A 23,635-nucleotide genomic window follows, 5' to 3' on the forward strand; every position below is an offset into this window, starting at 1 on the left:
TTGTGATGATGTTTTGTAAAAGTGTAAAATACATCTGAGTTTAAAGCAGTTTGATTTCTTCGTCTTTTTCTTCAACAGACGTTCTCCATACCAATCTTTAATCCAGAAACGTAGGTACATACTTTTAATGAGCTTCACCAATGGAGTAAGACAAGATTCCAAGGAAGACTAAGAGTTGAAGGGTTTAAAAAAAGTTGAAATAAACTTTTGAGTCAGTCAAATCTAACCAAATCAGAAAAGTGTGAAGATATCCACAGACACTGTAATACAAAGCACTGATCCAAGATGATTGAGAGTGGTTTGAAAGAGTAGTCTATAGTGTGACTAAACTGTAGTGTGCACCATATAAGGACTGTTATATCGGTTAAGAAAAGAAGTTTCCGTCAGTACAGCTTGCCAATCGTCTGACAGAATTAGCATAGTGCTAATAAGCAAGCGCCTGTTCCCCTACCTGCTCGGTGGTGAGCCGTGATCATATGTTGTGGTCAGTACTCTGCGTTGTGGCCGCAGCAACCCCGGTTCGAATCCGGGTCACGGCAGAGCTTTTGAGATTTTACACACACATTAAAAACCCACACGCATTACTTCCCCCAGTCCAGTCTCTTACTGTTGAAAATTAAATCCACTTTAACCCTCACAAAATGTGCCTCTCCCCCCACATTTCAGTAAGCTTATCATACTTCCAAATACACCACAGGGACAAAAGTATTGGGACATCTGCACATAACACTGACGAGGGCTTCAATGACATCCCATTCAAACATTCCGGCTTTAATATGGAGTTGTTCAACCCTTAATTGCTACAACAGCTTCCACTGCTCTAGGAAGGCTTTCTGAAAGATGGTGGAGTGTGTTCATGTGAGGATTTGCCCATTGATCTAGAAGAGCATTTGTTAGGTCACCCACTTGTTTTAGACCAGAGGGCTTGGTTCCTGTTGTAATTCAGACCTGAATTTAGGGGTCTATGCCCACTCCTGAAAACAACCCCATAGCATTTTCCCATCTCCACCAAATTTACAGTGGTCACAATGCAGTCAGGCAGGTAAAATTCTCCTGAAACTGGGCAAATTGTGACTGGTCCATAAGCTAGCATTAGTTGAGTTTTTTGTTTTAATACTAAAACCTCAAGCATGACATTGAGTGTGTGTAATCACAGTAAATAAGTAAGCTGGTTTCTAATGGATATTGTGCATAATAAACTGTTCCCATACCGGGAGTCGAACCCGGGCCGCCTGGGTGAAAACCAGGAATCCTAACCGCTAGACCATATGGGACAGACAAGAGAGAGCTGCTCATTGACATGGTTCTCTCCAGATATTTCAAGACCACTACCTAATGGTAGGATTTTTCTCTAGTGCTTCTTTGAAAACAGTAAATCATCATGCTGCGCTACTTTACTGAAAATCAAATGTGTTGTGTTAGTGGATGTTTTACAGATTTTCTTTTCTTTATAGTAAAGAAGGGTCCCACTTAATAGGACAGCTCTAAACTAAATGACTGCTTAGGATATACAAGCCCTACAAAGCACTCACGAGTTTCATGTAGGGATGCCAGCTGAATTGTGGCTTGAGACAGCTGGAAAAAGGGGAAAATGCTATTAAAATCAGTGTTAGTCAGAGTGATTTACTTTAGGAATGATCTGTGTTAAGTAAGCTGCATGTTAACTGCTCATGGAGTAATAAACAGAGTCAGATCCGGAGTGAGAAGTTCAGTGTGGTGGTGATGGGGCTTACTTTGTCCTTTGTGATGATGTTTTGTAAAAGTGTAAAATACATCTGAGTTTAAAGCAGTTTGATTTCTTCGTCTTTTTCTTCAACAGACGTTCTCCATACCAATCTTTAATCCAGAAACGTAGGTACATACTTTTAATGAGCTTCACCAATGGAGTAAGACAAGATTCCAAGGAAGACTAAGAGTTGAAGGGTTTAAAAAAAGTTGAAATAAACTTTTGAGTCAGTCAAATCTAACCAAATCAGAAAAGTGTGAAGATATCCACAGACACTGTAATACAGAGCACTGATCCAAGATGATTGAGAGTGGTTTGAAAGAGTAGTCTATAGTGTGACTAAACTGTAGTGTGCACCATATAAGGACTGTTATATCGGTTAAGAACAGAAGTTTCCGTCAGTACAGCTTGCCAATCGTCTGACAGAATTAGCATAGTGCTAATAAGCAAGCACCTGTTCCCCTACCTGCTCGGTGGTGAGCCGTGATCGTATAGTGGTCAGTACTCTGCGTTGTGGCCGCAGCAACCCCGGTTCGAATCCGGGTCACGGCAGAGCTTTTGAGATTTTACACACACATTAAAAACCCACACGCATTACTTCCCCCAGTCCAGTCTCTTACTGTTGAAAATTAAATCCACTTTAACCCTCACAAAATGTGCCTCTCCCCCCACATTTCAGTAAGCTTATCATACTTCCAAATACACCACAGGGACAAAAGTATTGGGACATCTGCACATAACACTGACGAGGGCTTCAATGACATCCCATTCAAACATTCCGGCTTTAATATGGAGTTGTTCAACCCTTAATTGCTACAACAGCTTCCACTGCTCTAGGAAGGCTTTCTGAAAGATGGTGGAGTGTGTTCATGTGAGGATTTGCCCATTGATCTAGAAGAGCATTTGTTAGGTCACCCACTTGTTTTAGACCAGAGGGCTTGGTTCCTGTTGTAATTCAGACCTGAATTTAGGGGTCTATGCCCACTCCTGAAAACAACCCCATAGCATTTTCCCATCTCCACCAAATTTACAGTGGTCACAATGCAGTCAGGCAGGTAAAATTCTCCTGAAACTGGGCAAATTGTGACTGGTCCATAAGCTAGCATTAGTTGAGTTTTTTGTTTTAATACTAAAACCTCAAGCATGACATTGAGTGTGTGTAATCACAGTAAATAAGTAAGCTGGTTTCTAATGGATATTGTGCATAATAAACTGTTCCCATACCGGGAGTCGAACCCGGGCCGCCTGGGTGAAAACCAGGAATCCTAACCGCTAGACCATATGGGACAGACAAGAGAGAGCTGCTCATTGACATGGTTCTCTCCAGATATTTCAAGACCACTACCTAATGGTAGGATTTTTCTCTAGTGCTTCTTTGAAAACAGTAAATCATCATGCTGCGCTACTTTACTGAAAATCAAATGTGTTGTGTTAGTGGATGTTTTACAGATTTTCTTTTCTTTATAGTAAAGAAGGGTCCCACTTAATAGGACAGCTCTAAACTAAATGACTGCTTAGGATATACAAGCCCTACAAAGCACTCACGAGTTTCATGTAGGGATGCCAGCTGAATTGTGGCTTGAGACAGCTGGAAAAAGGGGAAAATGCTATTAAAATCAGTGTTAGTCAGAGTGATTTACTTTAGGAATGATCTGTGTTAAGTAAGCTGCATGTTAACTGCTCATGGAGTAATAAACAGAGTCAGATCCGGAGTGAGAAGTTCAGTGTGGTGGTGATGGGGCTTACTTTGTCCTTTGTGATGATGTTTTGTAAAAGTGTAAAATACATCTGAGTTTAAAGCAGTTTGATTTCTTCGTCTTTTTCTTCAACAGACGTTCTCCATACCAATCTTTAATCCAGAAACGTAGGTACATACTTTTAATGAGCTTCACCAATGGAGTAAGACAAGATTCCAAGGAAGACTAAGAGTTGAAGGGTTTAAAAAAAGTTGAAATAAACTTCTGAGTCAGTCAAATCTAACCAAATCAGAAAAGTGTGAAGATATCCACAGACACTGTAATACAGAGCACTGATCCAAGATGATTGAGAGTGGTTTGAAAGAGTAGTCTATAGTGTGACTAAACTGTAGTGTGCACCATATAAGGACTGTTATATCGGTTAAGAACAGAAGTTTCCGTCAGTACAGCTTGCCAATCGTCTGACAGAATTAGCATAGTGCTAATAAGCAAGGGCTTGTTCCCCTACCTGCTCGGTGGTGAGCCGTGATCGTATAGTGGTCTGTACTCTGCGTTGTGGCCGCAGCAACCCCGGTTCGAATCCGGGTCACGGCAGAGCTTTTGAGATTTTACACACACATTAAAAACCCACACGCATTACTTCCCCCAGTCCAGTCTCTTACTGTTGAAAATTAAATCCACTTTAACCCTCACAAAATGTGCCTCTCCCCCACATTTCAGTAAGCTTATCATACTTCCAAATACACCACAGGGACAAAAGTATTGGGACATCTGCACATAACACTGACGAGGGCTTCAATGACATCCCATTCAAACATTCCGGCTTTAATATGGAGTTGTTCAAACCTTAATTGCTACAACAGCTTCCACTGCTCTAGGAAGGCTTTCTGAAAGATGGTGGAGTGTGTTCATGTGAGGATTTGCCCATTGATCTAGAAGAGCATTTGTTAGGTCACCCACTTGTTTTAGACCAGAGGGCTTGGTTCCTGTTGTAATTCAGACCTGAATTTAGGGGTCTATGCCCACTCCTGAAAACAACCCCATAGCATTTTCCCATCTCCACCAAATTTACAGTGGTCACAATGCAGTCAGGCAGGTAAAATTCTCCTGAAACTGGGCAAATTGTGACTGGTCCATAAGCTAGCATTAGTTGAGTTTTTTGTTTTAATACTAAAACCTCAAGCATGACATTGAGTGTGTGTAATCACAGTAAATAAGTAAGCTGGTTTCTAATGGATATTGTGCATAATAAACTGTTCCCATACCGGGAGTCGAACCCGGGCCGCCTGGGTGAAAACCAGGAATCCTAACCGCTAGACCATATGGGACAGACAAGAGAGAGCTGCTCATTGACATGGTTCTCTCCAGATATTTCAAGACCACTACCTAATGGTAGGATTTTTCTCTAGTGCTTCTTTGAAAACAGTAAATCATCATGCTGCGCTACTTTACTGAAAATCAAATGTGTTGTGTTAGTGGATGTTTTACAGATTTTCTTTTCTTTATAGTAAAGAAGGGTCCCACTTAATAGGACAGCTCTAAACTAAATGACTGCTTAGGATATACAAGCCCTACAAAGCACTCACGAGTTTCATGTAGGGATGCCAGCTGAATTGTGGCTTGAGACAGCTGGAAAAAGGGGAAAATGCTATTAAAATCAGTGTTAGTCAGAGTGATTTACTTTAGGAATGATCTGTGTTAAGTAAGCTGCATGTTAACTGCTCATGGAGTAATAAACAGAGTCAGATCCGGAGTGAGAAGTTCAGTGTGGTGGTGATGGGGCTTACTTTGTCCTTTGTGATGATGTTTTGTAAAAGTGTAAAATACATCTGAGTTTAAAGCAGTTTGATTTCTTCGTCTTTTTCTTCAACAGACGTTCTCCATACCAATCTTTAATCCAGAAACGTAGGTACATACTTTTAATGAGCTTCACCAATGGAGTAAGACAAGATTCCAAGGAAGACTAAGAGTTAAAGGGTTTAAAAAAAGTTGAAATAAACTTTTGAGTCAGTCAAATCTAACCAAATCAGAAAAGTGTGAAGATATCCACAGACACTGTAATACAGAGCACTGATCCAAGATGATTGAGAGTGGTTTGAAAGAGTAGTCTATAGTGTGACTAAACTGTAGTGTGCACCATATAAGGACTGTTATATCGGTTAAGAACAGAAGTTTCCATCAGTACAGCTTGCCAATCGTCTGACAGAATTAGCATAGTGCTAATAAGCAAGCGCCTGTTCCCCTACCTGCTCGGTGGTGAGCCGTGATCGTATAGTGGTCAGTACTCTGCGTTGTGGCCGCAGCAACCCCGGTTCGAATCCGGGTCACGGCAGAGCTTTTGAGATTTTACACACACATTAAAAACCCACACGCATTACTTCCCCCAGTCCAGTCTCTTACTGTTGAAAATTAAATCCACTTTAACCCTCACAAAATGTGCCTCTCCCCCCACATTTCAGTAAGCTTATCATACTTCCAAATACACCACAGGGACAAAAGTATTGGGACATCTGCACATAACACTGACGAGGGCTTCAATGACATCCCATTCAAACATTCCGGCTTTAATATGGAGTTGTTCAACCCTTAATTGCTACAACAGCTTCCACTGCTCTAGGAAGGCTTTCTGAAAGATGGTGGAGTGTGTTCATGTGAGGATTTGCCCATTGATCTAGAAGAGCATTTGTTAGGTCACCCACTTGTTTTAGACCAGAGGGCTTGGTTCCTGTTGTAATTCAGACCTGAATTTAGGGGTCTATGCCCACTCCTGAAAACAACCCCATAGCATTTTCCCATCTCCACCAAATTTACAGTGGTCACAATGCAGTCAGGCAGGTAAAATTCTCCTGAAACTGGGCAAATTGTGACTGGTCCATAAGCTAGCATTAGTTGAGTTTTTTGTTTTAATACTAAAACCTCAAGCATGACATTGAGTGTGTGTAATCACAGTAAATAAGTAAGCTGGTTTCTAATGGATATTGTGCATAATAAACTGTTCCCATACCGGGAGTCGAACCCGGGCCGCCTGGGTGAAAACGAGGAATCCTAACCGCTAGACCACATGGGACAGAAAAGAGAGAGCTGCTCATTGACATGGTTCTCTCCAGATATTTCAAGACCACTACCTAATGGTAGGATTTTTCTCAAGTGCTTCTTTGAAAACAGTAAATCATCATGCTGCGCTACTTTACTGAAAATCAAATGTGTTGTGTTAGTGGATGTTTTACAGATTTTCTTTTCTTTATAGTAAAGAAGGGTCCCACTTAATAGGACAGCTCTAAACTAAATGACTGCTTAGGATATACAAGCCCTACAAAGCACTCACGAGTTTCATGTAGGGATGCCAGCTGAATTGTGGCTTGAGACAGCTGGAAAAAGGGGAAAATGCTATTAAAATCAGTGTTAGTCAGAGTGATTTACTTTAGGAATGATCTGTGTTAAGTAAGCTGCATGTTAACTGCTCATGGAGTAATAAACAGAGTCAGATCCGGAGTGAGAAGTTCAGTGTGGTGGTGATGGGGCTTACTTTGTCCTTTGTGATGATGTTTTGTAAAAGTGTAAAATACATCTGAGTTTAAAGCAGTTTGATTTCTTCGTCTTTTTCTTCAACAGACGTTCTCCATACCAATCTTTAATCCAGAAACGTAGGTACATACTTTTAATGAGCTTCACCAATGGAGTAAGACAAGATTCCAAGGAAGACTAAGAGTTGAAGGGTTTAAAAAAAGTTGAAATAAACTTTTGAGTCAGTCAAATCTAACCAAATCAGAAAAGTGTGAAGATATCCACAGACACTGTAATACAGAGCACTGATCCAAGATGATTGAGAGTGGTTTGAAAGAGTAGTCTATAGTGTGACTAAACTGTAGTGTGCACCATATAAGGACTGTTATATCGGTTAAGAACAGAAGTTTCCATCAGTACAGCTTGCCAATCGTCTGACAGAATTAGCATAGTGCTAATAAGCAAGCGCCTGTTCCCCTACCTGCTCGGTGGTGAGCCGTGATCGTATAGTGGTCAGTACTCTGCGTTGTGACAGCAGCAACCCCGGTTCGAATCTGGGTCACGGCAGAGCTTTTGAGATTTTACACACACATGAAAACCCACACGCATTACTTCCCCCAGTCCAGTCTCTTACTGTTGAAAATTAAATCCACTTTAACCCTCACAAAATGTGCCTCTCCCCCCACATTTCAGTAAGCTTATCATACTTCCAAATACACCACAGGGACAAAAGTATTGGGACATCTGCACATAACACTGACGAGGGCTTCAATGACATCCCATTCAAACATTCCGGCTTTAATATGGAGTTGTTCAACCCTTAATTGCTACAACAGCTTCCACTGCTCTAGGAAGGCTTTCTGAAAGATGGTGGAGTGTGTTCATGTGAGGATTTGCCCATTGATCTAGAAGAGCATTTGTTAGGTCACCCACTTGTTTTAGACCAGAGGGCTTGGTTCCTGTTGTAATTCAGACCTGAATTTAGGGGTCTATGCCCACTCCTGAAAACAACCCCATAGCATTTTCCCATCTCCACCAAATTTACAGTGGTCACAATGCAGTCAGGCAGGTAAAATTCTCCTGAAACTGGGCAAATTGTGACTGGTCCATAAGCTAGCATTAGTTGAGTTTTTTGTTTTAATACTAAAACCTCAAGCATGACATTGAGTGTGTGTAATCACAGTAAATAAGTAAGCTGGTTTCTAATGGATATTGTGCATAATAAACTGTTCCCATACCGGGAGTCGAACCCGGGCCGCCTGGGTGAAAACCAGGAATCCTAACCGCTAGACCATATGGGACAGACAAGAGAGAGCTGCTCATTGACATGGTTCTCTCCAGATATTTCAAGACCACTACCTAATGGTAGGATTTTTCTCTAGTGCTTCTTTGAAAACAGTAAATCATCATGCTGCGCTACTTTACTGAAAATCAAATGTGTTGTGTTAGTGGATGTTTTACAGATTTTCTTTTCTTTATAGTAAAGAAGGGTCCCACTTAATAGGACAGCTCTAAACTAAATGACTGCTTAGGATATACAAGCCCTACAAAGCACTCACGAGTTTCATGTAGGGATGCCAGCTGAATTGTGGCTTGAGACAGCTGGAAAAAGGGGAAAATGCTATTAAAATCAGTGTTAGTCAGAGTGATTTACTTTAGGAATGATCTGTGTTAAGTAAGCTGCATGTTAACTGCTCATGGAGTAATAAACAGAGTCAGATCCGGAGTGAGAAGTTCAGTGTGGTGGTGATGGGGCTTACTTTGTCCTTTGTGATGATGTTTTGTAAAAGTGTAAAATACATCTGAGTTTAAAGCAGTTTGATTTCTTCGTCTTTTTCTTCAACAGACGTTCTCCATACCAATCTTTAATCCAGAAACGTAGGTACATACTTTTAATGAGCTTCACCAATGGAGTAAGACAAGAGTCCAAGGAAGACTAAGAGTTGAAGGGTTTAAAAAAAGTTGAAATAAACTTTTGAGTCAGTCAAATCTAACCAAATCAGAAAAGTGTGAAGATATCCACAGACACTGTAATACAAAGCACTGATCCAAGATGATTGAGAGTGGTTTGAAAGAGTAGTCTATAGTGTGACTAAACTGTAGTGTGCACCATATAAGGACTGTTATATCCGTTAAGAAAAGAAGTTTCCGTCAGTACAGCTTGCCAATCGTCTGACAGAATTAGCATAGTGCTAATAAGCAAGCGCCTGTTCCCCTACCTGCTCGGTGGTGAGCCGTGATCATATATTGTGGTCAGTACTCTGCGTTGTGGCCGCAGCAACCCTGGTTCGAATCCGGGTCACGGCAGAGCTTTTGAGATTTTACACACACATTAAAAACCCACACGCATTACTTCCCCCAGTCCAGTCTCTTACTGTTGAAAATTAAATCCACTTTAACCCTCACAAAATGTGCCTCTCCCCCCACATTTCAGTAAGCTTATCATACTTCCAAATACACCACAGGGACAAAAGTATTGGGACATCTGCACATAACACTGACTAGAGCTTCAATGACATCCCATTCAAACATTCCGGCTTTAATATGGAGTTGTTCAACCCTTAATTGCTACAACAGCTTCCACTGCTCTAGGAAGGCTTTCTGAAAGATGGTGGAGTGTGTTCATGTGAGGATTTGCCCATTGATCTAGAAGAGCATTTGTTAGGTCACCCACTTGTTTTAGACCAGAGGGCTTGGTTCCTGTTGTAATTCAGACCTGAATTTAGGGGTCTATGCCCACTCCTGAAAACAACCCCATAGCATTTTCCCATCTCCACCAAATTTACAGTGGTCACAATGCAGTCAGGCAGGTAAAATTCTCCTGAAACTGGGCAAATTGTGACTGGTCCATAAGCTAGCATTAGTTGAGTTTTTTGTTTTAATACTAAAACCTCAAGCATGACATTGAGTGTGTGTAATCACAGTAAATAAGTAAGCTGGTTTCTAATGGATATTGTGCATAATAAACTGTTCCCATACCGGGAGTCGAACCCGGGCCGCCTGGGTGAAAACCAGGAATCCTAACCGCTAGACCATATGGGACAGACAAGAGAGAGCTGCTCATTGACATGGTTCTCTCCAGATATTTCAAGACCACTACCTAATGGTAGGATTTTTCTCTAGTGCTTCTTTGAAAACAGTAAATCATCATGCTGCGCTACTTTACTGAAAATCAAATGTGTTGTGTTAGTGGATGTTTTACAGATTTTCTTTTCTTTATAGTAAAGAAGGGTCCCACTTAATAGGACAGCTCTAAACTAAATGACTGCTTAGGATATACAAGCCCTACAAAGCACTCACGAGTTTCATGTAGGGATGCCAGCTGAATTGTGGCTTGAGACAGCTGGAAAAAGGGGAAAATGCTATTAAAATCAGTGTTAGTCAGAGTGATTTACTTTAGGAATGATCTGTGTTAAGTAAGCTGCATGTTAACTGCTCATGGAGTAATAAACAGAGTCAGATCCGGAGTGAGAAGTTCAGTGTGGTGGTGATGGGGCTTACTTTGTCCTTTGTGATGATGTTTTGTAAAAGTGTAAAATACATCTGAGTTTAAAGCAGTTTGATTTCTTCGTCTTTTTCTTCAACAGACGTTCTCCATACCAATCTTTAATCCAGAAACGTAGGTACATACTTTTAATGAGCTTCACCAATGGAGTAAGACAAGATTCCAAGGAAGACTAAGAGTTGAAGGGTTTAAAAAAAGTTGAAATAAACTTTTGAGTCAGTCAAATCTAACCAAATCAGAAAAGTGTGAAGATATCCACAGACACTGTAATACAGAGCACTGATCCAAGATGATTGAGAGTGGTTTGAAAGAGTAGTCTATAGTGTGACTAAACTGTAGTGTGCACCATATAAGGACTGTTATATCGGTTAAGAACAGAAGTTTCCGTCAGTACAGCTTGCCAATCGTCTGACAGAATTAGCATAGTGCTAATAAGCAAGCACCTGTTCCCCTACCTGCTCGGTGGTGAGCCGTGATCGTATAGTGGTCAGTACTCTGCGTTGTGGCCGCAGCAACCCCGGTTCGAATCCGGGTCACGGCAGAGCTTTTGAGATTTTACACACACATTAAAAACCCACACGCATTACTTCCCCCAGTCCAGTCTCTTACTGTTGAAAATTAAATCCACTTTAACCCTCACAAAATGTGCCTCTCCCCCACATTTCAGTAAGCTTATCATACTTCCAAATACACCACAGGGACAAAAGTATTGGGACATCTGCACATAACACTGACGAGGGCTTCAATGACATCCCATTCAAACATTCCGGCTTTAATATGGAGTTGTTCAAACCTTAATTGCTACAACAGCTTCCACTGCTCTAGGAAGGCTTTCTGAAAGATGGTGGAGTGTGTTCATGTGAGGATTTGCCCATTGATCTAGAAGAGCATTTGTTAGGTCACCCACTTGTTTTAGACCAGAGGGCTTGGTTCCTGTTGTAATTCAGACCTGAATTTAGGGGTCTATGCCCACTCCTGAAAACAACCCCATAGCATTTTCCCATCTCCACCAAATTTACAGTGGTCACAATGCAGTCAGGCAGGTAAAATTCTCCTGAAACTGGGCAAATTGTGACTGGTCCATAAGCTAGCATTAGTTGAGTTTTTTGTTTTAATACTAAAACATCAAGCATGACATTGAGTGTGTGTAATCACAGTAAATAAGTAAGCTGGTTTCTAATGGATATTGTGCATAATAAACTGTTCCCATACCGGGAGTCGAACCCGGGCCGCCTGGGTGAAAACCAGGAATCCTAACCGCTAGACCATATGGGACAGACAAGAGAGAGCTGCTCATTGACATGGTTCTCTCCAGATATTTCAAGACCACTACCTAATGGTAGGATTTTTCTCAAGTGCTTCTTTGAAAACAGTAAATCATCATGCTGCGCTACTTTACTGAAAATCAAATGTGTTGTGTTAGTGGATGTTTTACAGATTTTCTTTTCTTTGTAGTAAAGAAGGGTCCCACTTAATAGGACAGCTCTAAACTAAATGACTGCTTAGGATATACAAGTCCTACAAAGCACTCACGAGTTTCATGTAGGGATGCCAGCTGAATTGTGGCTTGAGACAGCTGGAAAAAGGGGAAAATGCTATTAAAATCAGTGTTAGTCAGAGTGATTTACTTTAGGAATGATCTGTGTTAAGTAAGCTGCATGTTAACTGCTCATGGAGTAATAAACAGAGTCAGATCCGGAGTGAGAAGTTCAGTGTGGTGGTGATGGGGCTTACTTTGTCCTTTGTGATGATGTTTTGTAAAAGTGTAAAATACATCTGAGTTTAAAGCAGTTTGATTTCTTCGTCTTTTTCTTCAACAGACGTTCTCCATACCAATCTTTAATCCAGAAACGTAGGTACATACTTTTAATGAGCTTCACCAGTGGAGTAAGACAAGAGTCCAAGGAAGACTAAGAGTTGAAGGGTTTAAAAAAAGTTGAAATAAACTTTTGAGTCAGTCAAATCTAACCAAATCAGAAAAGTGTGAAGATATCCACAGACACTGTAATACAGAGCACTGATCCAAGATGATTGAGAGTGGTTTGAAAGAGTAGTCTATAGTGTGACTAAACTGTAGTGTGCACCATATAAGGACTGTTATATCGGTTAAGAAAAGAAGTTTCCGTCAGTACAGCTTGCCAATCGTCTGACAGAATTAGCATAGTGCTAATAAGCAAGCGCCTGTTCCCCTACCTGCTCGGTGGTGAGCCGTGATCATATATTGTGGTCAGTACTCTGCGTTGTGGCCGCAGCAACCCCGGTTCGAATCCGGGTCACGGCAGAGCTTTTGAGATTTTACACACACATTAAAAACCCACACGCATTACTTCCCCCAGTCCAGTCTCTTACTGTTGAAAATTAAATCCACTTTAACCCTCACAAAATGTGCCTCTCCCCCCACATTTCAGTAAGCTTATCATACTTCCAAATACACCACAGGGACAAAAGTATTGGGACATCTGCACATAACACTGACGAGGGCTTCAATGACATCCCATTCAAACATTCCGGCTTTAATATGGAGTTGTTCAACCCTTAATTGCTACAACAGCTTCCACTGCTCTAGGAAGGCTTTCTGAAAGATGGTGGAGTGTGTTCATGTGAGGATTTGCCCATTGATCTAGAAGAGCATTTGTTAGGTCACCCACTTGTTTTAGACCAGAGGGCTTGGTTCCTGTTGTAATTCAGACCTGAATTTAGGGGTCTATGCCCACTCCTGAAAACAACCCCATAGCATTTTCCCATCTCCACCAAATTTACAGTGGTCACAATGCAGTCAGGCAGGTAAAATTCTCCTGAAACTGGGCAAATTGTGACTGGTCCATAAGCTAGCATTAGTTGAGTTTTTTGTTTTAATACTAAAACCTCAAGCATGACATTGAGTGTGTGTAATCACAGTAAATAAGTAAGCTGGTTTCTAATGGATATTGTGCATAATAAACTGTTCCCATACCGGGAGTCGAACCCGGGCCGCCTGGGTGAAAACCAGGAATCCTAACCGCTAGACCACATGGGACAGACAAGAGGGAGCTGCTCATTGACATGGTTCTCTCCAGATATTTCAAGACCACTACCTAATGGTAGGATTTTTCTCTAGTGCTTCTTTGAAAACAGTAAATCATCATGCTGCGCTACTTTACTGAAAATCAAATGTGTTGTGTTAGTGGATGTTTTACAGATTTTCTTTTCTTTATAGTAAAGAAGGGTCCCACTTAATAGGACAGCTCTAAACTAAATGACTGCTTAGGATATACAAGCCCTACAAAGCACTCACGAGTTTCATGTAGGGATGCCAGCTGAATTGTGGCTTGAGACAGCTGGAAAAAGGGGAAAATGCTATTAAAATCAGTGTTAGTCAGAGTGATTTACTTTAGGAATGATCTGTGTTAAGTAAGCTGCATGTTAACTGCTCATGGAGTAATAAACAGAGTCAGATCCGGAGTGAGAAGTTCAGTGTGGTGGTGATGGGGCTTACTTTGTCCTTTGTGATGATGTTTTGTAAAAGTGTAAAATACATCTGAGTTTAAAGCAGTTTGATTTCTTCGTCTTTTTCTTCAACAGACGTTCTCCATACCAATCTTTAATCCAGAAACGTAGGTACATACTTTTAATGAGCTTCACCAATGGAGTAAGACAAGATTCCAAGGAAGACTAAGAGTTGAAGGGTTTAAAAAAAGTTGAAATAAACTTTTGAGTCAGTCAAATCTAACCAAATCAGAAAAGTGTGAAGATATCCACAGACACTGTAATACAGAGCACTGATCCAAGATGATTGAGAGTGGTTTGAAAGAGTAGTCTATAGTGTGACTAAACTGTAGTGTGCACCATATAAGGACTGTTATATCGGTTAAGAACAGAAGTTTCCGTCAGTACAGCTTGCCAATCGTCTGACAGAATTAGCATAGTGCTAATAAGCAAGAGCCTGTTCCCCTACCTGCTCGGTGGTGAGCCGTGATCGTATAGTGGTCAGTACTCTGCGTTGTGGCCGCAGCAACCCCGGTTCGAATCCGGGTCACGGCAGAGCTTTTGAGATTTTACACACACATTAAAAACCCACACGCATTACTTCCCCCAGTCCAGTCTCTTACTGTTGAAAATTAAATCCACTTTAACCCTCACAAAATGTGCCTCTCCCCCCACATTTCAGTAAGCTTATCATACTTCCAAATACACCACAGGGACAAAAGTATTGGGACATCTGCACATAACACTGACGAGGGCTTCAATGACATCCCATTCAAACATTCCGGCTTTAATATGGAGTTGTTCAACCCTTAATTGCTACAACAGCTTCCACTGCTCTAGGAAGGCTTTCTGAAAGATGGTGGAGTGTGTTCATGTGAGGATTTGCCCATTGATCTAGAAGAGCATTTGTTAGGTCACCCACTTGTTTTAGACCAGAGGGCTTAGTTCCTGTTGTAATTCAGACCTGAATTTAGGGGTCTATGCCCACTCCTGAAAACAACCCCATAGCATTTTCCCATCTCCACCAAATTTACAGTGGTCACAATGCAGTCAGGCAGGTAAAATTCTCCTGAAACTGGGCAAATTGTGACTGGTCCATAAGCTAGCATTAGTTGAGTTTTTTGTTTTAATACTAAAACCTCAAGCATGACATTGAGTGTGTGTAATCACAGTAAATAAGTAAGCTGGTTTCTAATGGATATTGTGCATAATAAACTGTTCCCATACCGGGAGTCGAACCCGGGCCGCCTGGGTGAAAACCAGGAATCCTAACCGCTAGACCATATGGGACAGACAAGAGAGAGCTGCTCATTGACATGGTTCTCTCCAGATATTTCAAGACCACTACCTAATGGTAGGATTTTTCTCTAGTACTTCTTTGAAAACAGTAAATCATCATGCTGCGCTACTTTACTGAAAATCAAATGTGTTGTGTTAGTGGATGTTTTACAGATTTTCTTTTCTTTATAGTAAAGAAGGGTCCCACTTAATAGGACAGCTCTAAACTAAATGACTGCTTAGGATATACAAGCCCTACAAAGCACTCACGAGTTTCATGTAGGGATGCCAGCTGAATTGTGGCTTGAGACAGCTGGAAAAAGGGGGAAATGCTATTAAAATCAGTGTTAGTCAGAGTGATTTACTTTAGGAATGATCTGTGTTAAGTAAGCTGCATGTTAACTGCTCATGGAGTAATAAACAGAGTCAGATCCGGAGTGAGAAGTTCAGTGTGGTGGTGATGGGGCTTACTTTGTCCTTTGTGATGATGTTTTGTAAAAGTGTAAAATACATCTGAGTTTAAAGCAGTTTGATTTCTTCGTCTTTTTCTTCAACAGACGTTCTCCATACCAATCTTTAATCCAGAAACGTAGGTACATACTTTTAATGAGCTTCACCAATGGAGTAAGACAAGATTCCAAGGAAGACTAAGAGTTGAAGGGTTTAAAAAAAGTTGAAATAAACTTTTGAGTCAGTCAAATCTAACCAAATCAGAAAAGTGTGAAGATATCCACAGACACTGTAATACAGAGCACTGATCCAAGATGATTGAGAGTGGTTTGAAAGAGTAGTCTATAGTGTGATTAAACTGTAGTGTGCACCATATAAGGACTGTTATATCGGTTAAGAACAGAAGTTTCCGTCAGTACAGCTTGCCAATCCTCTGACAGAATTAGCATAGTGCTAATAAGCAAGAGCCTGTTCCCCTACCTGCTCGGTGGTGAGCCGTGATCGTATAGTGGTCAGTACTCTGCGTTGTGGCCGCAGCAACCCCGGTTCGAATCCGGGTCACGGCAGAGCTTTTGAGATTTTACACACACATTAAAAACCCACACGCATTACTTCCCCCAGTCCAGTCTCTTACTGTTGAAAATTAAATCCACTTTAACCCTCACAAAATGTGCCTCTCCCCCCACATTTCAGTAAGCTTATCATACTTCCAAATACACCACAGGGACAAAAGTATTGGGACATCTGCACATAACACTGACGAGGGCTTCAATGACATCCCATTCAAACATTCCGGCTTTAATATGGAGTTGTTCAAACCTTAATTGCTACAACAGCTTCCACTGCTCTAGGAAGGCTTTCTGAAAGATGGTGGAGTGTGTTCATGTGAGGATTTGCCCATTGATCTAGAAGAGCATTTGTTAGGTCACCCACTTGTTTTAGACCAGAGGGCTTGGTTCCTGTTGTAATTCAGACCTGAATTTAGGGGTCTATGCCCACTCCTGAAAACAACCCCATAGCATTTTCCCATCTCCACCAAATTTACAGTGGTCACAATGCAGTCAGGCAGGTAAAATTCTCCTGAAACTGGGCAAATTGTGACTGGTCCATAAGCTAGCATTAGTTGAGTTTTTTGTTTTAATACTAAAACCTCAAGCATGACATTGAGTGTGTGTAATCACAGTAAATAAGTAAGCTGGTTTCTAATGGATATTGTGCATAATAAACTGTTCCCATACCGGGAGTCAAACCCGGGCCGCCTGGGTGAAAACCAGGAATCCTAACCGCTAGACCATATGGGACAGACAAGAGAGAGCTGCTCATTGACATGGTTCTCTCCAGATATTTCAAGACCACTACCTAATGGTAGGATTTTTCTCTAGTGCTTCTTTGAAAACAGTAAATCATCATGCTGCGCTACTTTACTGAAAATCAAATGTGTTGTGTTAGTGGATGTTTTACAGATTTTCTTTTCTTTATAGTAAAGAAGGGTCCCACTTAATAGGACAGCTCTAAACTAAATGACTGCTTAGGATATACAAGCCCTACAAAGCACTCACGAGTTTCATGTAGGGATGCCAGCTGAATTGTGGCTTGAGACAGCTGGAAAAAGGGGAAAATGCTATTAAAATCAGTGTTAGTCAGAGTGATTTACTTTAGGAATGATCTGTGTTAAGTAAGCTGCATGTTAACTGCTCATGGAGTAATAAACAGAGTCAGATCCGGAGTGAGAAGTTCAGTGTGGTGGTGATGGGGCTTACTTTGTCCTTTGTGATGATGTTTTGTAAAAGTGTAAAATACATCTGAGTTTAAAGCAGTTTGATTTCTTCGTCTTTTTCTTCAACAGACGTTCTCCATACCAATCTTTAATCCAGAAACGTAGGTACATACTTTTAATGAGCTTCACCAATGGAGTAAGACAAGATTCCAAGGAAGACTAAGAGTTGAAGGGTTTAAAAAAAGTTGAAATAAACTTTTGAGTCAGTCAAATCTAACCAAATCAGAAAAGTGTGAAGATATCCACAGACACTGTAATACAGAGCACTGATCCAAGATGATTGAGAGTGGTTTGAAAGAGTAGTCTATAGTGTGACTAAACTGTAGTGTGCACCATATAAGGACTGTTATATCGGTTAAGAACAGAAGTTTCCGTCAGTACAGCTTGCCAATCGTCTGACAGAATTAGCATAGTGCTAATAAGCAAGAGCCTGTTCCCCTACCTGCTCGGTGGTGAGCCGTGATCGTATAGTGGTCAGTACTCTGCGTTGTGGCCGCAGCAACCCCGGTTCGAATCCGGGTCACGGCAGAGCTTTTGAGATTTTACACACACATTAAAAACCCACACGCATTACTTCCCCCAGTCCAGTCTCTTACTGTTGAAAATTAAATCCACTTTAACCCTCACAAAATGTGCCTCTCCCCCCACATTTCAGTAAGCTTATCATACTTCCAAATACACCACAGGGACAAAAGTATTGGGACATCTGCACATAACACTGACGAGGGCTTCAATGACATCCCATTCAAACATTCCGGCTTTAATATGGAGTTGTTCAACCCTTAATTGCTACAACAGCTTCCACTGCTCTAGGAAGGCTTTCTGAAAGATGGTGGAGTGTGTTCATGTGAGGATTTGCCCATTGATCTAGAAGAGCATTTGTTAGGTCACCCACTTGTTTTAGACCAGAGGGCTTGGTTCCTGTTGTAATTCAGACCTGAATTTAGGGGTCTATGCCCACTCCTGAAAACAACCCCATAGCATTTTCCCATCTCCACCAAATTTACAGTGGTCACAATGCAGTCAGGCAGGTAAAATTCTCCTGAAACTGGGCAAATTGTGACTGGTCCATAAGCTAGCATTAGTTGAGTTTTTTGTTTTAATACTAAAACCTCAAGCATGACATTGAGTGTGTGTAATCACAGTAAATAAGTAAGCTGGTTTCTAATGGATATTGTGCATAATAAACTGTTCCCATACCGGGAGTCGAACCCGGGCCGCCTGGGTGAAAACCAGGAATCCTAACCGCTAGACCATATGGGACAGACAAGAGAGAGCTGCTCATGGACATGGTTCTCTCCAGATATTTCAAGACCACTACCTAATGGTAGGATTTTTCTCTAGTGCTTCTTTGAAAACAGTAAATCATCATGCTGCGCTACTTTACTGAAAATCAAATGTGTTGTGTTAGTGGATGTTTTACAGATTTTCTTTTCTTTATAGTAAAGAAGGGTCCCACTTAATAGGACAGCTCTAAACTAAATGACTGCTTAGGATATACAAGCCCTACAAAGCACTCACGAGTTTCATGTAGGGATGCCAGCTGAATTGTGGCTTGAGACAGCTGGAAAAAGGGGAAAATGCTATTAAAATCAGTGTTAGTCAGAGTGATTTACTTTAGGAATGATCTGTGTTAAGTAAGCTGCATGTTAACTGCTCATGGAGTAATAAACAGAGTCAGATCCGGAGTGAGAAGTTCAGTGTGGTGGTGATGGGGCTTACTTTGTCCTTTGTGATGATGTTTTGTAAAAGTGTAAAATACATCTGAGTTTAAAGCAGTTTGATTTCTTCGTCTTTTTCTTCAACAGACGTTCTCCATACCAATCTTTAATCCAGAAACGTAGGTACATACTTTTAATGAGCTTCACCAATGGAGTAAGACAAGATTCCAAGGAAGACTAAGAGTTGAAGGGTTTAAAAAAAGTTGAAATAAACTTTTGAGTCAGTCAAATCTAACCAAATCAGAAAAGTGTGAAGATATCCACAGACACTGTAATACAGAGCACTGATCCAAGATGATTGAGAGTGGTTTGAAAGAGTAGTCTATAGTGTGACTAAACTGTAGTGTGCACCATATAAGGACTGTTATATCGGTTAAGAACAGAAGTTTCCATCAGTACAGCTTGCCAATCGTCTGACAGAATTAGCATAGTGCTAATAAGCAAGAGCCTGTTCCCCTACCTGCTCGGTGGTGAGCCGTGATCGTATAGTGGTCAGTACTCTGCGTTGTGGCCGCAGCAACCCCGGTTCGAATCCGGGTCACGGCAGAGCTTTTGAGATTTTACACACACATTAAAAACCCACACGCATTACTTCCCCCAGTCCAGTCTCTTACTGTTGAAAATTAAATCCACTTTAACCCTCACAAAATGTGCCTCTCCCCCCACATTTCAGTAAGCTTATCATACTTCCAAATACACCACAGGGACAAAAGTATTGGGACATCTGCACATAACACTGACGAGGGCTTCAATGACATCCCATTCAAACATTCCGGCTTTAATATGGAGTTGTTCAACCCTTAATTGCTACAACAGCTTCCACTGCTCTAGGAAGGCTTTCTGAAAGATGGTGGAGTGTGTTCATGTGAGGATTTGCCCATTGATCTAGAAGAGCATTTGTTAGGTCACCCACTTGTTTTAGACCAGAGGGCTTGGTTCCTGTTGTAATTCAGACCTGAATTTAGGGGTCTATGCCCACTCCTGAAAACAACCCCATAGCATTTTCCCATCTCCACCAAATTTACAGTGGTCACAATGCAGTCAGGCAGGTAAAATTCTCCTGAAACTGGGCAAATTGTGACTGGTCCATAAGCTAGCATTAGTTGAGTTTTTTGTTTTAATACTAAAACCTCAAGCATGACATTGAGTGTGTGTAATCACAGTAAATAAGTAAGCTGGTTTCTAATGGATATTGTGCATAATAAACTGTTCCCATACCGGGAGTCAAACCCGGGCCGCCTGGGTGAAAACCAGGAATCCTAACCGCTAGACCATATGGGACAGACAAGAGAGAGCTGCTCATTGACATGGTTCTCTCCAGATATTTCAAGACCACTACCTAATGGTAGGATTTTTCTCTAGTGCTTCTTTGAAAACAGTAAATCATCATGCTGCGCTACTTTACTGAAAATCAAATGTGTTGTGTTAGTGGATGTTTTACAGATTTTCTTTTCTTTATAGTAAAGAAGGGTCCCACTTAATAGGACAGCTCTAAACTAAATGACTGCTTAGGATATACAAGCCCTACAAAGCACTCACGAGTTTCATGTAGGGATGCCAGCTGAATTGTGGCTTGAGACAGCTGGAAAAAGGGGAAAATGCTATTAAAATCAGTGTTAGTCAGAGTGATTTACTTTAGGAATGATCTGTGTTAAGTAAGCTGCATGTTAACTGCTCATGGAGTAATAAACAGAGTCAGATCCGGAGTGAGAAGTTCAGTGTGGTGGTGATGGGGCTTACTTTGTCCTTTGTGATGATGTTTTGTAAAAGTGTAAAATACATCTGAGTTTAAAGCAGTTTGATTTCTTCGTCTTTTTCTTCAACAGACGTTCTCCATACCAATCTTTAATCCAGAAACGTAGGTACATACTTTTAATGAGCTTCACCAATGGAGTAAGACAAGATTCCAAGGAAGACTAAGAGTTGAAGGGTTTAAAAAAAGTTGAAATAAACTTTTGAGTCAGTCAAATCTAACCAAATCAGAAAAGTGTGAAGATATCCACAGACACTGTAATACAGAGCACTGATCCAAGATGATTGAGAGTGGTTTGAAAGAGTAGTCTATAGTGTGACTAAACTGTAGTGTGCACCATATAAGGACTGTTATATCGGTTAAGAACAGAAGTTTCCGTCAGTACAGCTTGCCAATCGTCTGACAGAATTAGCATAGTGCTAATAAGCAAGAGCCTGTTCCCCTACCTGCTCGGTGGTGAGCCGTGATCGTATAGTGGTCAGTACTCTGCGTTGTGGCCGCAGCAACCCCGGTTCGAATCCGGGTCACGGCAGAGCTTTTGAGATTTTACACACACATTAAAAACCCACACGCATTACTTCCCCCAGTCCAGTCTCTTACTGTTGAAAATTAAATCCACTTTAACCCTCACAAAATGTGCCTCTCCCCCCACATTTCAGTAAGCTTATCATACTTCCAAATACACCACAGGGACAAAAGTATTGGGACATCTGCACATAACACTGACGAGGGCTTCAATGACATCCCATTCAAACATTCCGGCTTTAATATGGAGTTGTTCAACCCTTAATTGCTACAACAGCTTCCACTGCTCTAGGAAGGCTTTCTGAAAGATGGTGGAGTGTGTTCATGTGAGGATTTGCCCATTGATCTAGAAGAGCATTTGTTAGGTCACCCACTTGTTTTAGACCAGAGGGCTTGGTTCCTGTTGTAATTCAGACCTGAATTTAGGGGTCTATGCCCACTCCTGAAAACAACCCCATAGCATTTTCCCATCTCCACCAAATTTACAGTGGTCACAATGCAGTCAGGCAGGTAAAATTCTCCTGAAACTGGGCAAATTGTGACTGGTCCATAAGCTAGCATTAGTTGAGTTTTTTGTTTTAATACTAAAACCTCAAGCATGACATTGAGTGTGTGTAATCACAGTAAATAAGTAAGCTGGTTTCTAATGGATATTGTGCATAATAAACTGTTCCCATACCGGGAGTCAAACCCGGGCCGCCTGGGTGAAAACCAGGAATCCTAACCGCTAGACCATATGGGACAGACAAGAGAGAGCTGCTCATTGACATGGTTCTCTCCAGATATTTCAAGACCACTACCTAATGGTAGGATTTTTCTCTAGTGCTTCTTTGAAAACAGTAAATCATCATGCTGCGCTACTTTACTGAAAATCAAATGTGTTGTGTTAGTGGATGTTTTACAGATTTTCTTTTCTTTATAGTAAAGAAGGGTCCCACTTAATAGGACAGCTCTAAACTAAATGACTGCTTAGGATATACAAGCCCTACAAAGCACTCACGAGTTTCATGTAGGGATGCCAGCTGAATTGTGGCTTGAGACAGCTGGAAAAAGGGGAAAATGCTATTAAAATCAGTGTTAGTCAGAGTGATTTACTTTAGGAATGATCTGTGTTAAGTAAGCTGCATGTTAACTGCTCATGGAGTAATAAACAGAGTCAGATCCGGAGTGAGAAGTTCAGTGTGGTGGTGATGGGGCTTACTTTGTCCTTTGTGATGATGTTTTGTAAAAGTGTAAAATACATCTGAGTTTAAAGCAGTTTGATTTCTTCGTCTTTTTCTTCAACAGACGTTCTCCATACCAATCTTTAATCCAGAAACGTAGGTACATACTTTTAATGAGCTTCACCAATGGAGTAAGACAAGATTCCAAGGAAGACTAAGAGTTGAAGGGTTTAAAAAAAGTTGAAATAAACTTTTGAGTCAGTCAAATCTAACCAAATCAGAAAAGTGTGAAGATATCCACAGACACTGTAATACAGAGCACTGATCCAAGATGATTGAGAGTGGTTTGAAAGAGTAGTCTATAGTGTGACTAAACTGTAGTGTGCACCATATAAGGACTGTTATATCGGTTAAGAACAGAAGTTTCCTTCAGTACAGCTTGCCAATCGTCTGACAGAATTAGCATAGTGCTAATAAGCAAGCGCCTGTTCCCCTACCTGCTCGGTGGTGAGCCGTGATCGTATAGTGGTCAGTACTCTGCGTTGTGGCCGCAGCAACCCCGGTTCGAATCCGGGTCACGGCAGAGCTTTTGAGATTTTACACACACATTAAAAACCCACACGCATTACTTCCCCCAGTCCAGTCTCTTACTGTTGAAAATTAAATCCACTTTAACCCTCACAAAATGTGCCTCTCCCCCCACATTTCAGTAAGCTTATCATACTTCCAAATACACCACAGGGACAAAAGTATTGGGACATCTGCACATAACACTGACTAGGGCTTCAATGACATCCCATTCAAACATTCCGGCTTTAATATGGAGTTGTTCAACCCTTAATTGCTACAACAGCTTCCACTGCTCTAGGAAGGCTTTCTGAAAGATGGTGGAGTGTGTTCATGTGAGGATTTGCCCATTGATCTAGAAGAGCATTTGTTAGGTCACCCACTTGTTTTAGACCAGAGGGCTTGGTTCCTGTTGTAATTCAGACCTGAATTTAGGGGTCTATGCCCACTCCTGAAAACAACCCCATAGCATTTTCCCATCTCCACCAAATTTACAGTGGTCAC

The 23,635-nt window shown here is 41.2% G+C and overlaps 22 non-coding genes across 22 annotated transcripts; 9 read left to right on the forward strand and 13 right to left on the reverse strand.

Moving 5' to 3' along the window:
• Nucleotides 1-1,202: 1,202 nt before the first annotated feature.
• trnae-uuc (transfer RNA glutamic acid (anticodon UUC)) lies at nucleotides 1,203-1,274 on the reverse strand. The gene has a single exon. It is a non-coding gene; the product is annotated as a tRNA-Glu (tRNA).
• A 932-nt stretch (nucleotides 1,275-2,206) lies between these two features.
• Nucleotides 2,207-2,278, forward strand: trnah-gug (transfer RNA histidin (anticodon GUG)). The gene has a single exon. It is a non-coding gene; the product is annotated as a tRNA-His (tRNA).
• Nucleotides 2,279-2,941: 663 nt separating this feature from the next.
• On the reverse strand, nucleotides 2,942-3,013 carry trnae-uuc (transfer RNA glutamic acid (anticodon UUC)). The gene has a single exon. It is a non-coding gene; the product is annotated as a tRNA-Glu (tRNA).
• Nucleotides 3,014-4,679: 1,666 nt separating this feature from the next.
• On the reverse strand, nucleotides 4,680-4,751 carry trnae-uuc (transfer RNA glutamic acid (anticodon UUC)). Its single transcript has one exon. It is a non-coding gene; the product is annotated as a tRNA-Glu (tRNA).
• Nucleotides 4,752-5,683: 932 nt separating this feature from the next.
• trnah-gug (transfer RNA histidin (anticodon GUG)) lies at nucleotides 5,684-5,755 on the forward strand. Its single transcript has one exon. It is a non-coding gene; the product is annotated as a tRNA-His (tRNA).
• A 663-nt stretch (nucleotides 5,756-6,418) lies between these two features.
• trnae-uuc (transfer RNA glutamic acid (anticodon UUC)) lies at nucleotides 6,419-6,490 on the reverse strand. The gene has a single exon. It is a non-coding gene; the product is annotated as a tRNA-Glu (tRNA).
• Nucleotides 6,491-8,156: 1,666 nt separating this feature from the next.
• trnae-uuc (transfer RNA glutamic acid (anticodon UUC)) lies at nucleotides 8,157-8,228 on the reverse strand. The gene has a single exon. It is a non-coding gene; the product is annotated as a tRNA-Glu (tRNA).
• A 1,669-nt stretch (nucleotides 8,229-9,897) lies between these two features.
• On the reverse strand, nucleotides 9,898-9,969 carry trnae-uuc (transfer RNA glutamic acid (anticodon UUC)). The gene has a single exon. It is a non-coding gene; the product is annotated as a tRNA-Glu (tRNA).
• A 932-nt stretch (nucleotides 9,970-10,901) lies between these two features.
• Nucleotides 10,902-10,973, forward strand: trnah-gug (transfer RNA histidin (anticodon GUG)). The gene has a single exon. It is a non-coding gene; the product is annotated as a tRNA-His (tRNA).
• Nucleotides 10,974-11,635: 662 nt separating this feature from the next.
• Nucleotides 11,636-11,707, reverse strand: trnae-uuc (transfer RNA glutamic acid (anticodon UUC)). Its single transcript has one exon. It is a non-coding gene; the product is annotated as a tRNA-Glu (tRNA).
• A 1,669-nt stretch (nucleotides 11,708-13,376) lies between these two features.
• On the reverse strand, nucleotides 13,377-13,448 carry trnae-uuc (transfer RNA glutamic acid (anticodon UUC)). The gene has a single exon. It is a non-coding gene; the product is annotated as a tRNA-Glu (tRNA).
• A 932-nt stretch (nucleotides 13,449-14,380) lies between these two features.
• On the forward strand, nucleotides 14,381-14,452 carry trnah-gug (transfer RNA histidin (anticodon GUG)). The gene has a single exon. It is a non-coding gene; the product is annotated as a tRNA-His (tRNA).
• Nucleotides 14,453-15,115: 663 nt separating this feature from the next.
• trnae-uuc (transfer RNA glutamic acid (anticodon UUC)) lies at nucleotides 15,116-15,187 on the reverse strand. Its single transcript has one exon. It is a non-coding gene; the product is annotated as a tRNA-Glu (tRNA).
• Nucleotides 15,188-16,119: 932 nt separating this feature from the next.
• trnah-gug (transfer RNA histidin (anticodon GUG)) lies at nucleotides 16,120-16,191 on the forward strand. The gene has a single exon. It is a non-coding gene; the product is annotated as a tRNA-His (tRNA).
• A 663-nt stretch (nucleotides 16,192-16,854) lies between these two features.
• Nucleotides 16,855-16,926, reverse strand: trnae-uuc (transfer RNA glutamic acid (anticodon UUC)). The gene has a single exon. It is a non-coding gene; the product is annotated as a tRNA-Glu (tRNA).
• Nucleotides 16,927-17,858: 932 nt separating this feature from the next.
• trnah-gug (transfer RNA histidin (anticodon GUG)) lies at nucleotides 17,859-17,930 on the forward strand. The gene has a single exon. It is a non-coding gene; the product is annotated as a tRNA-His (tRNA).
• A 663-nt stretch (nucleotides 17,931-18,593) lies between these two features.
• On the reverse strand, nucleotides 18,594-18,665 carry trnae-uuc (transfer RNA glutamic acid (anticodon UUC)). Its single transcript has one exon. It is a non-coding gene; the product is annotated as a tRNA-Glu (tRNA).
• A 932-nt stretch (nucleotides 18,666-19,597) lies between these two features.
• Nucleotides 19,598-19,669, forward strand: trnah-gug (transfer RNA histidin (anticodon GUG)). Its single transcript has one exon. It is a non-coding gene; the product is annotated as a tRNA-His (tRNA).
• A 663-nt stretch (nucleotides 19,670-20,332) lies between these two features.
• Nucleotides 20,333-20,404, reverse strand: trnae-uuc (transfer RNA glutamic acid (anticodon UUC)). The gene has a single exon. It is a non-coding gene; the product is annotated as a tRNA-Glu (tRNA).
• Nucleotides 20,405-21,336: 932 nt separating this feature from the next.
• On the forward strand, nucleotides 21,337-21,408 carry trnah-gug (transfer RNA histidin (anticodon GUG)). Its single transcript has one exon. It is a non-coding gene; the product is annotated as a tRNA-His (tRNA).
• A 663-nt stretch (nucleotides 21,409-22,071) lies between these two features.
• trnae-uuc (transfer RNA glutamic acid (anticodon UUC)) lies at nucleotides 22,072-22,143 on the reverse strand. Its single transcript has one exon. It is a non-coding gene; the product is annotated as a tRNA-Glu (tRNA).
• Nucleotides 22,144-23,075: 932 nt separating this feature from the next.
• On the forward strand, nucleotides 23,076-23,147 carry trnah-gug (transfer RNA histidin (anticodon GUG)). Its single transcript has one exon. It is a non-coding gene; the product is annotated as a tRNA-His (tRNA).
• Nucleotides 23,148-23,635: the final 488 nt, after the last annotated feature.

The sequence above is a fragment of the Salminus brasiliensis genome, chromosome 1 (assembly GCF_030463535.1).
Source record: "Salminus brasiliensis chromosome 1, fSalBra1.hap2, whole genome shotgun sequence".
NCBI lineage: Eukaryota > Metazoa > Chordata > Actinopteri > Characiformes > Bryconidae > Salminus > Salminus brasiliensis.